This window comes from Lagenorhynchus albirostris, chromosome 17, assembly GCF_949774975.1.
Source record: "Lagenorhynchus albirostris chromosome 17, mLagAlb1.1, whole genome shotgun sequence".
Classification (NCBI taxonomy): Eukaryota; Metazoa; Chordata; class Mammalia; order Artiodactyla; family Delphinidae; genus Lagenorhynchus; species Lagenorhynchus albirostris.
The window spans coordinates 60,288,146-60,303,921 of NC_083111.1; positions in this window are offsets into that span (position 1 = coordinate 60,288,146).

Sequence of the window (15,776 nt, forward strand, 5' to 3'; positions counted from 1 at the left end):
TGACTATGATGTTTTCCTTTGCAAATATCTTTGAAAAGTTTATAATTGTCTGTACTTTACCATAACAGCAGCAGAATTCAACAATTATTCTAAGTCTAGAGATATACATAGGACATTTCTTTTGTGGTTTGATGAAAGCATGTAGATATATACCTGACAGACTAATGGAAATGGTAGGAAAACTGAATTTTAGCCACAGGAAAGTTACTGTATATGGCTTCATAAGTTTTTATAAAGATGTCATTCACATATTATTCTTCTTTTACAAAATAAAGGAAATTGGACGATTACTTGGAGACTTAACCTCTGAAAATAATTTTTCTGGTATTATCTGGGAAGCTGAGTGAGAATCTCTTTGGACTTGCTTCTCTCTTTTCTGTTTATTACTGGGGTTAATCAAATCCCAGAACTACCTCCAACCTCAAACATAACTGGCTGAGAAAACTGATAGGCATAAAGTTTTCTTTGATTATTCAGGCTGTCAGTGTTTGGTAAGAGCAAGATGCAGAAGACAAAGACATCATGAATAAGAGCTACTTGCGGGTCTATTCATCTTGCGCAAGGCTCAACTAAAGAATTTCTACAGTGTTAAAGAAAGGCAAGTTACTGAAGGTCAAGTGCTTGTTCCAACAAGCTGCCCCTTTGGTGACGCTCTCTCTGCCTCACATTCTAGAAACATGTCTTTCAGCCTCTTGGCTGTATCTAAAAGGGAGGCTTCTCTGGAAAGAATGCTGGGTTGGTGTGGTCTTGTTGTGGGAGCTGCATATTGGCTGTCTACCTTTTGATTGTGCTAAAAGTAAAAATAGTTGAAGGTCTATGAAAGAAGAATAAGCCCCAAACCATGCCAGATAAGTGCCATTCTTTCCATCATTATAATTAAAACTCCAGCACAATGCAGTTTCACATTCTTGTCACCTAGTTTTAAAATTCGCTATGTAATACTCACCATTTAAAGTATTCACCAAAGGCCAAAAAGACATTTCACTGTGTATGATGCTTTGAGCTTCAGTCCCAGATAAAACACCCACAAAAAAATCTATGGGGAGAGTCAAGACAGCGGTGTGGGAAGACGCTGAGTTAGCATCTTCCCACAACTAGGTTACCTGCTGGCCGCTGGTGGGGGACTCTGATGCCCAAGGAGATGGGAGGAACCCCAAAGTGAACCTGTAGGACACAGGGGGACTGAGAGGGGAGGAGAAGTGGAGGCCAGACAGGATCAGTGCCTCTGAGGCCAGGGAGATCAGGAGAGGCAGGCAGGAGGGACTCTCTGGGAGGAGCAGGAGAGGAGCAGATGGCGATCGCTTGGCCCACTTGGGCTGGGGAGCCTGCTGAGCTCCCAGGCCAGTACCCCCTGTTCAAAGGCCCCTCCAGGCCACGTGGGTCCTGGAAGCATAAGAGGGAGGCTGGGGAGATGAGGAGAGGCAGGCGGGAGGGGTCCTCTGGGAGGAGAGGGAGAGAAGCAGAGGGTGATTGCCCCACCCACTCGGGCATGGGGAGCCTGCTGAGCTCCCAGGCTGATCCCCTGCCCTCCAAAGCCCCCTCCAGGTTACATAGGTCCTTGAGGGCACAGGAGGGAGGCCAGGGAGATCAGGAGAGGCAGGTGGGAGGAGCCACCCAGGAGGAGCGGAGGGAGAATGCCCGCCCCACTCAGGCACAGGGAGCCTGCTGAGCTCCCAGCCTGACCCCTGCCTCCAAAGCCCCCTCCAGGTTACATGGGTCCTTAGGGGCATAGGAGGGAGGCAGAGGAGATCAGGAGAGGCAGGCGGGAGGGCCCCTCAGTAGGAGCTTCGAGTCCAAACCACTGGACTAAGGGAGAACCTCAGACCCCAGGGAATATTCATCGGAGTGAGGTCTCATGAAGTTCCTCATCTCAGCACCAATACCCAGCTCTACCCAATAGCCTACAAACTCCAGTGTTGAAAGCCTCAGGCCAAACCACCAGTAAGACAGGAACACAACCCCACTCATAAAGAAAAAAACAAAATATGGCAAAAAAAAAAATATCACAGATGAAGCAGCAAGGTAAAAACCTACAAGACCAAATAAATGAAGAGGAAATCATCAATCTACCTGAAAAAGAATTCAGAGTAATGATAGTAAAGATGATCCAAGATCTTGGAAACAGAATGGAGGCATGGATTGAGAAAATACAAGAAATGTTTAACAAAGATCTAGAAGAACTAAAGAACAAACAAACAGAGATGAACAACACAATGACTGAAATGAAAAATACACTAGAAAGAATCAGTAACAGAATAACTGAGGCAGAAGAACAAATAAGTGAGCTGGAAGACAAAATGGTGGAAATAACTGCCAAGGAGCAGAATAAAGAAAAAAGAATGAAAAGAATTGAAGACAATCTCAGAGACCTCTGGGACAACACTAAATGCACCAATATTCGAATTAGAGGGGTCCCAGAAGAAGAAAAAAACAAAGAGTCTGAGAAAATATTTGAAGAGATTATAGTTGAAAACTTCCCTAACATGGGAAAGGAAATAGTCACCCAAGTCCACGAAGCACAGAGTCTCATAAAGGACAAACCCTAGGAAAAACACACCAAGACCCATGTTAATCAAACTAATAAAAATTAAATTCAAAGAAAAAATATTAAAAGCAGCAAGGGAAAAAAGAAAAATAACATACAAAGGAATCCCCATAAGGTTATCAGCTGATTTTTCAGCAGACTCTGCAGGCCAGAAGGGAGTGCCAGGATATACTTAAAGTGATGAAAGAGAAAAACCTACAACCAAGATTACTCTACCCAGCAAGGATCTCATTCAGATTCAACGGAGAAGTCGCAAGCTTTTCAGACAAGCAAAAGCTAAGAGAATTCAGCACCACCAAACCAGCTTTATAAAAAATGCTAAAGAAACTTCTCTAAGCAGGAAACACAAGAGAAGAAAAAGATCCACAAAAACAAACCCAAAACAATTAAGAAAACGGTAATAGGAACATACATATCAATAATAACCTTAAATGTGAATGGATTAAATGCCCCAAACAAAAGACACAGACTGGCTGAATGGATACAAAATCAAGACCCATATATATGCTGTCTACAAGAGACCCACTTCAGACCTAGGGACACATGCAGATTGAAAGTGAAGGGATGGAAAAAGATATTCCATGCAAATGGAAATCAAAAGAAACCTAGAGTAGCAATACTCATATCAGATAAAATAGATTTTAAAATAAAGACTGTTACAAGAGATAAGGAGGTACACTACATAATGATCAAAGGATCAATCCAAGAAGAAGATATAACAATTACAAATGTTTATGCCCCCAACATAGGAGCACCTCAATACACAAGGCAAATGATAACAACCATGAAAGGAGAAATCAACAGTAACACAATAATAGGGAACTTTAACACCCCACTTATACCAATGGAAAGATCATCCAAACAGAAAATAAATAAGGAAACACAAGCTTTAAATGACACAATAGACCAGATAGATCTAAATGATATTTATAGAACATTCCACCCAAAAGTGGCAGAATACACTTTCTTCTCAAGTGTACACAGAACATTCTTCAGGATAGATCACATCTTGGGTCACAAATCAAGCCTTGGAAAATTTAAGAAAACTGAAATTGTATCAAGCATCTTTTCTGACCACAACACTATGAGATTGGAAATCAATTACAGGAAAAAAATACTGTTAAGAAACACAAATAAATGGAGGCTAAACAGTGCACTACTAAATAACCAAGCAATCACCCAAGAAATCAAAGAAGAAATAAAAAAATACATAGAAACAAATGACAATGAAAACACGATGACCCAAAACCTATGGGACGTAGCAAAAGCAGTTCTAAGAGGGAAGTTTATAGCAATTCAATCTCACCTCAAGAAACAAGAAAAATCTCAAATAAACAATCTAACCCTACACTTAAAACAACTAGAGAAAGAAGAATAAAGAAAACCCAAAGTCAGTAGAAGGAAAGAAATCATACAGATCGGAGCAGAAATAAATGAAATAGAAATGAAGAAAATAATAGCAAAGATCAAGAAAACTAAAAGCTGGTTCTTTGAGAAGATAAACAAAATTGATAAACCCTTAGCCAGACTCATCAAGAAAAAAAGGGAGAGGACACAAATCAATAAATTTAGAAATGAAAAAGGAGAAATCACAACTGACACTGCAGAAATACAAAGGATAAGAGACTACTACAGGGGCTTCCCTGGTGGCGCAGTGGTTGAGAGTCCGCCTGCCGATGCGGGGGACACGGGGTCGTGACCTGGTCTGGGAAAATCCCACATGCTGCAGAGCAGCTGGGCCCGTGAGCCGTGGCCGCTGAGCCTGCACGTCCGGAGCCTGTGCTCTGCAATGGGATAGGTCACAACAATGAGAGCCCCATGTACCGAAAAAAAAAAAAAAAAAAGACTACTACAAACAACTATACGCCAATAAAATAGACAGCCATGAAGAAATGGACACATTCTTGGAAAGGTACAATTTTCCAGGACTGAACCAGGAAAATAAGAAAATATAAACAGACCTATCACAAGTAATGAAATTGAAACCATAATTTAAAATCTTCCAGCAAACAAAAGTCCAGGACCAGATGGCTTCACAGGTGAATTCTATCAAATATTTAGAGAAGAGCTAACACCGATCCTTTCTAAACTCTTCCAAAAAATTGCAGAGGGAGAAACACTCCTAAATTCATTCTATGAAGCCACCATCACCCTGATACCAAAACCAGAAAAAGATATCACAAAAAAAGAAAATTATAGACCAATATCACTGATGAACATAGATGCAAAAATCCTGAACAAAATCCTAGCAAACAGAATCCAACAGCACATTAAAAGGATCATACACCGTGATCAAGTGGGATTTATCCTAGGGATGAAAGGGTTCTTCAATATATGCAAAACGATCAATGTGATACACCACATTAACAAAAATTAAGGAATAAAAACCATATTATCATCTCAGCAGATGCAGAAAAGGCTTTTGACAAGATTCAACACCCATTTATGATAAAAACTCTCCAGAAAATGGGTATACAGTGAACCTACCTCAACAAATAAAGGCCATATATGACAAACCCACAGCAAGCATCATACTCAATGGTGAAAAACTGAAAGCATTTCCACTAAGATCAGGAACAAGACAAGGATGTCCACTCTCGCCCCTCTTATGCAACATAGTTTTGGAAGTCCTAGCCACAGCAATCAGAGAAAAAAAAGAAATAAAAGGAATACAAATTGGAAAAGAAGAAGTAAAAGTGTCACTGTTTACCGATCACATGATACTATACATAGAAAACCCTAAAGATGCCACCAGAAAACTACAAGAACTAATCAATGAATTTGCTAAGGTTGCAGGATACAAAATCTCTGGCACACAGAAATCTCTGGCATTCCTATACATCAATAATGAAAAATCAGAAAGAGAAATTAAGGAAACACTCCCATTTACCATTGCAACAAAAAGAATAAAATACCTAGGAATACACCTCCCTAAGGGGGTGAAAGACCTGTACTCAGAAAACTATAAAACACTGATGAAAGTAATCAAAGATGACATAAAAAGATGGAGAAATATACGATGTTCTTGGATTGGAAGAATCAATATTGTGAAAATGACTATATTACCCAAAGCAATCTACAGATTCAGTGCAATCCCTATTAAACTAGCAATGTCATTCTTCACAGAATTAGAACAAAAAATTTTACAATTCATACGGAAGCACAAAAGACCCCAAAGAGCCAAAGCAATCTTGAGAAAGAAAAACAGAGTTGGAGGAATGAGGCTCCCTGACTTCAAACTATACCACAAAGCTACAGTAATCAAGACAGTATGGCACTGGCACCAAAACAGAAATACAGATCAATGGTACAGGATAGAAAGCCCAGAGATAAACCCATGCACACATGGACACCTAATTTATGACAAAGGAGGCAAGAACATACAATGGAGAAAAGACAGCCTCTTCAATAGTGGTGTTGGGAAAACTGGACAGCTACATGTAAAAGAATGAAATTAGAACACTCCCTAATACCATACATAAAAATAAACTCCAAATTGATTAAAGACTTAAATGTAAGACCAGACATTATAAAACTGTTAGAGAAAACCTAGGAAAAACACTCTTTGACATAAGCCACAGCAAGATCTTTTTTGACCAACCTACTAGAGAAATGAAAATTTAAAAAAAAACAAAAACAAATGGGACCTAATGAAACTTAAAAGCCTTTGCACAGCAAAGGAAACCATAAACAAGACAAAAAGACAACCCTTAGAATAGGAGAAAATATTTGCAAATGAAACAACAAAGGATTAATCTCTAAAATATACAAACAGCTCATGGAGCTCAATATCAAAAAAACAAACAATCCAGTTAAAAAATGGGCGGAAGACCTCAACAGACATTTCACCAAGGAAGACATACAGATGGCCAAGAGGGACATGAAAAGATGCTCCACATCACTAATTATTAGAGAAATGCAAATCAAAACTACAATGAGGTATCAGCTCACACCAGTTAGAATGGGCATCATCAGAAAATCTACAAACAACAAATGCTGGAGAGGGTGTGGTGAAAAGGGAACCCTCCTGCACCGTTGGTAGGAATGTAAATTGATACAACTACTATGGAAAACAGTATGGAGGTCCCTTAAAAACCTAAAAATAGAACTACCATATGACCCAGCAACCCCACTACTGGGCATATACCCCGAGAAAACCATAATTCAAAAAGAGACATGTACCTCAATGTTCACTGCAGCACTATTTACAATAGCCAGGACATAGAACCAACCTAAATGTCCTCTGACAGATGAATGGATAAAGAAGATGTGGCACATATATACAATGGAATATTACTCAGCCATAAGAAGAAACCAAATTGAGTTATTTGTTTTGAGGTGGATGGACCTAGAGTCTGTCATACAGAGTGAAGTAAGTCAGAAAGAGAAAAACAAATACCACATGCTAACGCATATATATGGAAGCAAAAAAAAAATGATACTGATGAAACTAGCTGCAGGGCAGGAATAAAGAGGTAGGCATAGAGAATGGACTTGAGGACATGGGGTGGGAGGGCGAACCTGGGCGAAATGAGAGTAGCATTGACATATATACACTACTGAATGTAAAGTCGTTGGCTGGTGGGAAGCAGCAGCATAGCACAGGGAGATCGGCTCTTTGCTTTGCGATGACCTAGTGGGGTGGGATTGGGAGGATGGGAGGGAGGCTCAAAAGGGAGGGGATATGGGGACGTGTGTGCATAAGGCTGATTCACTGTGTTGTGCAACAGAAACTAACACAGTATTGTGAAGCAATTATACTCCAATAAAGATCTATTAAAAAAAATCTATGGCAATTCTCTGTACTTTCTGTTCAATTTTTTTGTAAACCTAAAACTGCTCTAAAAATTAAAGTCTGTTACATTTTTTAAATCTACCATTAGATTGACACAGTATTTATGAATATCCTAAACTGTATCTTGAAATTTTATCTAATATGAATTGCTTAATGTTATGTGTATAGACATGCTGCTCTTGAATCAAAATTTGCCAGGAAAAATTATTTGCAAAAGCTGGCAGCCATTTAAATAAAGTAGGTCATTACTGGTTGACAAGTGCTATAGAAATACATGAATGGAAACAAAAGGGGAAGGGAAATTCTGATTTATTTCATTCCCAGGCATATGGAACGAGGAAGAAAGCACTCTTATACATGAGAGCACTATTAAACTGAGAAGGCTGTCAGGAAACAGAAAGGTCAGACACATGATACAATTCCTTTAAGGCTTCTAGAAATTCTGGCCAAAAAATCATTCAATGAGTGGTGACCTGGAAAAGTTTGAAGTATCAGGTATAAAGCACACATAAATAATAGTAGCAGGAAGCTGGAAGATGATTATCCCTGGAGAGATTTTGAGATATAAGTTGGGGAAAAGATAAGTAATACAGTATTTATTTTTTTCATTCACCTGCCAAATGTTTACTAAGCACCCGTTGTTTAGGGCTGTGGTCCTCAAACTTTGCTGCACATTAGAATCGCCTGGGGAGTTTCAAAAAATTCTGATGGCCCGCTCACATCCCATACCAATTAACTCAGAGTGCCTGGGGGTGGGGGCCAGGCTTAGGACTTTCTAAAGATCATTGGGTAACTGCAATGTGCAGCCAAGGTTGAAGACACTTATCCATCCAAGAAAAGTCAATTGTGCATGTTTTTTTCTCTCAAGGAACTTGAAATCTAGGTAAGGAGATTAGTCATGTAGACAAGCAAATAGAAAGCAGAATTCAACAACACATGCTTTAAACGTACCATCTCATTTTGAGGTTGGCTCAACGCTCTATCATTTCTCCAACGAAGCAGCTCTGGGACTCCAGAGAGCTCTGCAGAGAATATATTTGTAGTGATGCAGTCGTTTTGGGAGCCTCAGTTCCAGAGAGAGGCAGACAAACTGGAAAGGTTTCAAAGCGGAGTAACAAAATGATTACAGGCCTGGGGGTTTGGACTTATGGGGAAAGATGAAAAGAACTAAATATGTAAAACCTGGCTAAGTGATGATTAAAGGGGGGTCATGATAACAGTTAACTAATACCTGAAGGGTGCAAACATCAAGGAAAGAAGTGAATTACTTTGGATAACGCAGAGGGTGTTAGCTAAAGGTAATAGGATGGTATTATGAAAGAGAACATGAAGGCACAGTATCGGGTAATCCTTGCTGACTGAGCAAGCTCCTGGGCCATGGAGCTGGCTCCCAAAGGAGGGGTAGCAGCCACAGCATTTGAGTTCCCATAAAACAAGTTTGGACAAAGACTTAGGAAACAGAAGAGCAATTCTGTATGACCTGGACTGTGGCAGGCGGTGGGGACATTTGAAGGGAAGAGACAGAATAACTCAAAGATTTTTCGACTCTAATACCAAAATGATACTATTAAAATTTCAGAGAAAAACAGAAATTGGGAAGAATCTTTCCCTTTAAGTGTCATTACAAATGAGGCTGATCCATTAGGTCTTATTAATGTATTCATTATATACTCAGAAATTACATCCTGAGCCACACGCTGCATATGCTTTATGTGATATCTTGTCAGCTTTTCCATTCATTTTACTTTAATATAAATATAGTCGTTACAGTATGAAACGCTGCTTCAAAGACATTTAAGTATAGAAATTTCTGCTATAGTTTTATGACGTTCCTAAACTGGGACATCTTGTTCCCTTAAACCAAGGACAGAACACTTTGTTTTTTATGCAGTGCTCCTAAATGTTACAAAATTGAGGATAATAATTATAGCTAATATTTTTGGAGCATTTTCTATGTGCCGGACACTGTGTTACAATAATTTCTACCCATTATTTAATGTAAATTAGTGATCACCACAACTCTCTGGGTAAGCACTGATTTTTTTCCCATTATTTACATGAAGGAAACAATTTTTAAGGAGGTTAGGTCACGGTCACACAGCTAGTGACTGATGGTGCCAGGAGAAATGAGAAGCCAGTCCTGCATGGCCCCAGAGCCCACACCCTCTCTCTTATTTTTATGAAGTGTTTTTAAATAACATAAAACTGGAAACCAAATAAAAATTGCCAACTTACAAATTCCCCTCATAAACCTTATCAGAATATTAATACCTAATTTATAGGATTACTGTGATGAGTAAATAATTTTTTAAAATAACTATCAGAAACTGGCACAAAGTAAGTTCTTAACAGAAGATAATTTTAAAGAAATAAAACAAATTAAAGCCTAAAACACACAAATCATCCATTTTTGACACCAATTTCTTCTCATATCGTTTATATAAATCTAGCCATCATTCTTTTCTCTGCCTCCTACTCCCTGGGTATTATTCTCATAAAACCAGGAGAAAACAGATTGATAAATTAATTTTGAGTAGGCTTTCACGTGTTAAGAGTTGTGCCTTGATGTTTAAAAGAAGAATCATGGGGGCTTCCCTGGTGGCGCAGTGGCTGAGAGTCCGCCTGCCGATGCAGGGGACACGGGTTCGTGCCCCGGTCCAGGAAGATCCCACATGCCGCGGAGCGGCTGGGCCCGTGAGCCACGGCCGCTGAGCCTGCGCGTCCGGAGCCTGTGCTCCACAATGGGAGAGGCCACAACAGTGAGAGGGCCACACACCACAAAAAAAAAAAATATATATATATATATATAATATTATAAATAATTTGATGTCACATATGGTGTGGAGGGGGGAGAGGGAGCCTTTGGCTAGAGAGGGTGACAGGGAAGTCCTCTTTAAAGAGATGATTGTTCAGCCCACACCTAAGGGACAAGAAGAAATTCAGATGTACACAAAATCTAGAAAAAAACTTTCACATAGAAGTTACCAGCAACTGCCGAGTTCCTGAGGAACTGAGTTTAGAGTGTTCTAGAAACTCAAAAAAGCTGTGAAGCATAGTGAGTGAGGGTGAAGATAGCATGCAATGAAGTCAGAAAGCTAGAGTGTGGTCATATCCTGCAGGAATTCCAGCCCATGGTCAGGAAGTAGGCTTCATTCTGAGCATGTCTGAAATCTCACAACTCCAAAGACTTTTAAGTAAGGGAGAGATATGCTCTGCTTAATGTTTTTAAAAGTTTACTCTGGCATGTGACTGGGTAATAGATTATTCCTGTGCTGCAGGACAGTGATGGTGGGGGATTGAGAAAAATGGAAAAATAGAAAAGTAGAGGACAGTATGTATAGTTTACAGCTTTTACATTTACTTGTTGATTTTTTTTGGTTCTTTAATTAATTGTGGGGTTTTTTTGGTTGTCTGTTGTGTCTTCTCCATATTGAGATCAGATAAGTATTGATTTAGACTAGCATGGTAGCAGTGGCTATGAGGAGAGGTGTATAAATATAAGACATATTGTAGAGCTAGAACTGAAGGAAGCGGCAGGTGGATTGAACATGGGAATCAAGGGGAAAAAAAGGTGCTGTCCAAGTTTCTAGCTTTATTTTTGGAAGTAGTGTTTACTGAGATGATGAAGACTGGTAGGGCCAGGTTTAGAGATAGATTGGTACTTCATTTTAGGCAGGTTAATTCTGAAATGCCCTAAGGCATCTAAGTGATGATGCCAAGTAGCAGCTGGATAGATGAATATGCATGAAAGGGAGGCCCGGGCAGCAGATCCCAATGTGGGAGATTGTGTACATTAACTATGTTTTCTTGTTTTCTGTATCTTGACGCTCTGCCATCTGAGGCCTCAGTGACCAGGGAAAGACTGCCCTCCCAGGGCTAGGTAATTCCTACAGACAGCAAATGTCTCCCCTGTGAGCACGCCTTTCATATGCAAACCAACTAATCCTGAGCTCACACCCCCAACTACCTCCTTTATCAGGCTCTCATGCATCAAACCACTATCCTCTGCTCTAATCTCCCACAGTCACGTACCAGACAACTAGGGACCACTCCTACAGCCCAGAGCCCACTTAAATTATTCAAACTATCCAATCTTAAGCCTGCTCAACTTGCCTACCCTGCCTTGTCCAGTCCTTCCTATGAAAACCACAGTAAAGCCCACTGCCCATGCTTTCCCTTGCTCCTTCTGCCTCCTGCGGACCTGGTCCTTCCTGTGGAACATGACATGCCACTTCTCCTGGGAACTATGAGTGACAAGCTATTTTCCAAAATCATGTCATTTGATCTCATCACATATTTTTTTGCCTTCAAATCTGTTATTGATTTTATTTATTGATTCTATTTATTTTTTGATGGCCATCATCTCCTGATCTATTTGCCTGACCATATATGTAATAAAAACAAAATACTGGGTACATTTTAAAACAGGTTGTCAGCATAACTATGGTATTTAAAGCCTTCAGAATGATGGAGATGTCTTAAGGGGAGAGTGTAGATGGAGAAGAGGAGACAAGCGGGACCCCCAGGGAGTCCAAAAGAATAAACATACATGTTTTTGGGTTTCAGGCTGTGTAGCAACTGAGTGGAAGAATTATTTCCAAGCTTTCTCAGCATCCCACAAATCATGCCACATAAGCCGCTGCCTACTCCATATAAGTGTAAGGCTGATCCTGTTTCATAATGAGTAATCTTCACTAAGCCCACAGGCACAGCTGAGTTATCTTCCCAGGGAAACAACATGAAACTAAAAGCCACCTACAGGAGTCCGTACCCATTAGGCAGAACTCTTGAGATAGAAAGCAACCATCCCTACGTGCTGATAAAAAGGGAAAAACACATAATCTAAACTCCTACACTGACACGCATCTGTGATCTGTATTGTCAAAGTATCAGGCATCCAGACAAAAGCTGAGCTACATCCCAAAATCAGGTCTCAGACAGGTTCAGCTGGAACACAGTGTTCTCATAGGTCTGGTGTGAAATGAGTAAAACAGGCAGTGTGTTTTCAACAAAGCTGAATGGATACATTTAAAAGAACTCTCTTTTAATCTGAGAGATGATCCTTTTTTGGTATATACACATCCTTTCATTTATAAAATGGCTGCAAAAGTAAGCAGAGTTTGTTCCTTTTTTTTAACTGACAAAAGTAAAAGTAGGCAGTCCTACAGAAGCCACCCACATTTTTTACTCATTTATTTTTACGGGACCATGAATTTGAGAATTGGGGGACTACTAATCTAAGAGATGTCAATATCCAGATATTTGGAAAAAAATCTCATCATTTATAATCATCCAGATTTTCACTTTCCATCTGCATCTTCACTGGAGTCACAGGGAAGCAACTTCAGTGAGATTTCCCACTCCCAATGTTTCCATTCTGCCAGGTTGGCCGTGAATAAGGACTCTTATCACAGTGATGGAGAGAATGAGGAGACATCATGAGCTGAAGTGCGTATTTTCTCAGATACTGACAAGTAAGGACAAAGGTTCAACAGTGACTAATGAATAAAATGTTAAGGTGGAGACGGCACTTAATTGTTTGAAAGCAGTCACAAGAGTCATGTAGCTGCATTTACTTTGAAACCAAATCAAGCTACTGATGATGTGGCAAGGAAATATTTATTTATTTGTTCATTTAAACAAAAAAAAAGCTTAATGCTTAATCAAAGGCCACTCACTGCTTCTACCTTGAACAGCTGCTGTAAGAGGGTATAGGATAAACAAGTTTGATAATTCTTGGAGTAATTACAGCATCAAATTTCTGGGCATGTTCTTCAATAAATAGGTCAGACTCAAAACTGTTTGGAAGGAGAAGCTAGTCCTGAGGAGGTTGCTAGGAGGGGGAAGAGGGAGACAGAGCCAAAAGCACAAATAAGTGATGAGGTTATGCAATAATCAAGCCATTCCTTCCTCTTCCTATTGGAGTTACGAGTGCGTAACTCGTAAAATGCCTAGTGCGAAAAATACTAATTTCGCACTAGGCATTTTATCAGATGAGAAGCAGTGAGAAAGGAAACTTCCACTGTTTTCTGTGAAGGAAGTGATGCAAAGTTTGAGAAACTGACTCCAGGATTCCCTACTGTTGCTTCCACACTCACCTAAAGTGATCACCCTGAACCAAGACTATCAGAATAAAAGGGAAGCCATTTATGGGGTTCCCTGGTGGCGCAGTGGTTGAGGGTCCGCCTGCCGATGTAGGGGACACGGGTTCGTGCCCCGGTCCGGGAGGATCCCGCATGCCGCGGAGCGGCTGGGCCCGTGAGCCATGGCCGCTGGGCCTGCGCGTCCGGAGCCTGTGCTCCACAGCGGGAGAGGCCACAACAGTGAGAGGCCCGCGTACCGCAAAAAAAAAAAAAAAAAAAAAAGGGAAGCCATTTGTCATTGGGATCTAGATAGACCTCTGACCTCCCTAATGTCATTATGGACCAGAACGGAGGCTGCAGGCAGAGCAGGCAGAGGGTCTGCTCATTCTGTATAAAGAAAGACATCATTCCCTGACCCTGTTGGGGTTTTCATTCAGTTGTAGCTACAAAATACTGACATCACACCAAAGGAAAAAAGTCACATATTTCATGTAAATATAAGCATATTTGTAAAGGCATGTATAAATGATGTTTACATAGATATGTGTGCATGTGTGTGCATACATTTTTAGAGGGGGCATGGGAAGAAAAAAAACTAATCTCATTAGAAATCTGAAGTAAGAATTATTCTTTTCACTTATAAAAAATAAAAGGCTCATACAAAGATTGGTTCATAAACTAAATGGTACTTCAGCCTTTACTAAAGACAGCAGTTAACCATTTAATTCCTAAGATAACTTGCTTGCTTACAATAAAATTTGGATGAGAAATATTTAATTCTTAAGGGTATAAAATCATGTCATTTGATCACATCACATATGTTTTTGCCTTCAAATCTGTTATTGATTCTATTTATTTTTATTTTACTTTTATATAATTTTTAAAGGTTACTTTCCACTTACAGTCATTACAAAATATTGGCTATATTCCCTGTGTTGTACAATACATCCTTGAGCCTATTTTATACCCAATAGTTTGTGCCTCCCACCCCCCGACCCCTGTACTGCCCCTCCCCCACCCTACTGGTAACCCCATTTGTTCTCTACATCTGTGAGTCTGCTTCTTTTTTGTTATACTCTTTAGTTTGCTGCATTTTTTTAGATTCCAAATAGAAAACAGTATGGAGGTTTCCCAAAAAACTAAAAATAGAACTACCATAACCCAGCAATTCCACTCTTGGGTATACATCTGAAAAAAAACCCAAAAAACCCCCCAGTAATTCAAAAAGATACATGCACCTCAATGTTCATAGCAGCATTATTTACAATCGTCAAGATATGGAAGCAACCTAAGTGTCCATCAACAGATGACTGGATAAAGAAGACATGGTATACACACACACACACACACACACACACACACACACACACACACAATGGAATACTACTCAGCCATAAAAAAGAACAAAATTTTGCCATTTGTAGCAACATGCATGGGCTTGGAGGGCATCATCATCATATATTTTAAACAGAATTATACAAAAAGTAGAACCTGATTTTGCCAAAAAAATCTTAATCCTGACTGAATCCTTCTTTAGTTTTGAATCAGCTCTCTTTTCTTTCAGTCTTCCTCTCTCTTCCTCTGACCCATCTCTTATACAATTTCAACTGCCACACTCAGAAGACCCAGAAAGAAGAAGTCACAGTTGGTTTACATTACTACCCAGAGATGAACTGAAGCTCTGGTAGTGGAATATGGATCTGCTAAAGAAAAAAATTTGTCCCACTCATTGAGGAGGAGGTGGAGAAGGAGTAATGAAGGTGCAGAATTCAAAGTAAAACTAAAATCTCCATCAGGTACATGCTAATTCAGAAGTCCAAATAAGTAGCACACCAGCAAATTAAAGAACAAAACAAGAGTAACTGCTATCTCTTCTGGCAAACTACTGAGAGCTCACAGGATTTATTATGAGCAATTAAGGGTGTGGTGGCCTGGGAGAACAGAAGCTGTAGTCTTTGCTACACGGACATGGAAGGGAACATAACAAAACACCTCATGTTTAGAGCTCTTATTTGCCCCCAGACAAAACAGCTTGTGCATGCATCTAAGCATGTACCTGAATATCCAAAAGCCTTCCAACCGCTCATCTCAGAATTAGAAATAAAAATTTCTTTATAAAGGGCGGGGCTAGGATAAAGCAGGAACTAATTATGATTAACACTTAGAAAATAAAAACATTAATGCAATCTTAGTTCCCAAAGAGATAAAAGTCATTATTCCCAGTTAACTGTGATAAGATAAGTTTTACAGAAGTAATTGAGAAGTCCAGAGGGATCTTAAAAGAGCGGTCAGGCACTGAGACAAGTTTCAATATTCAATAAAACATCATTTCAAGAATGCTCCTGCTGTGTAG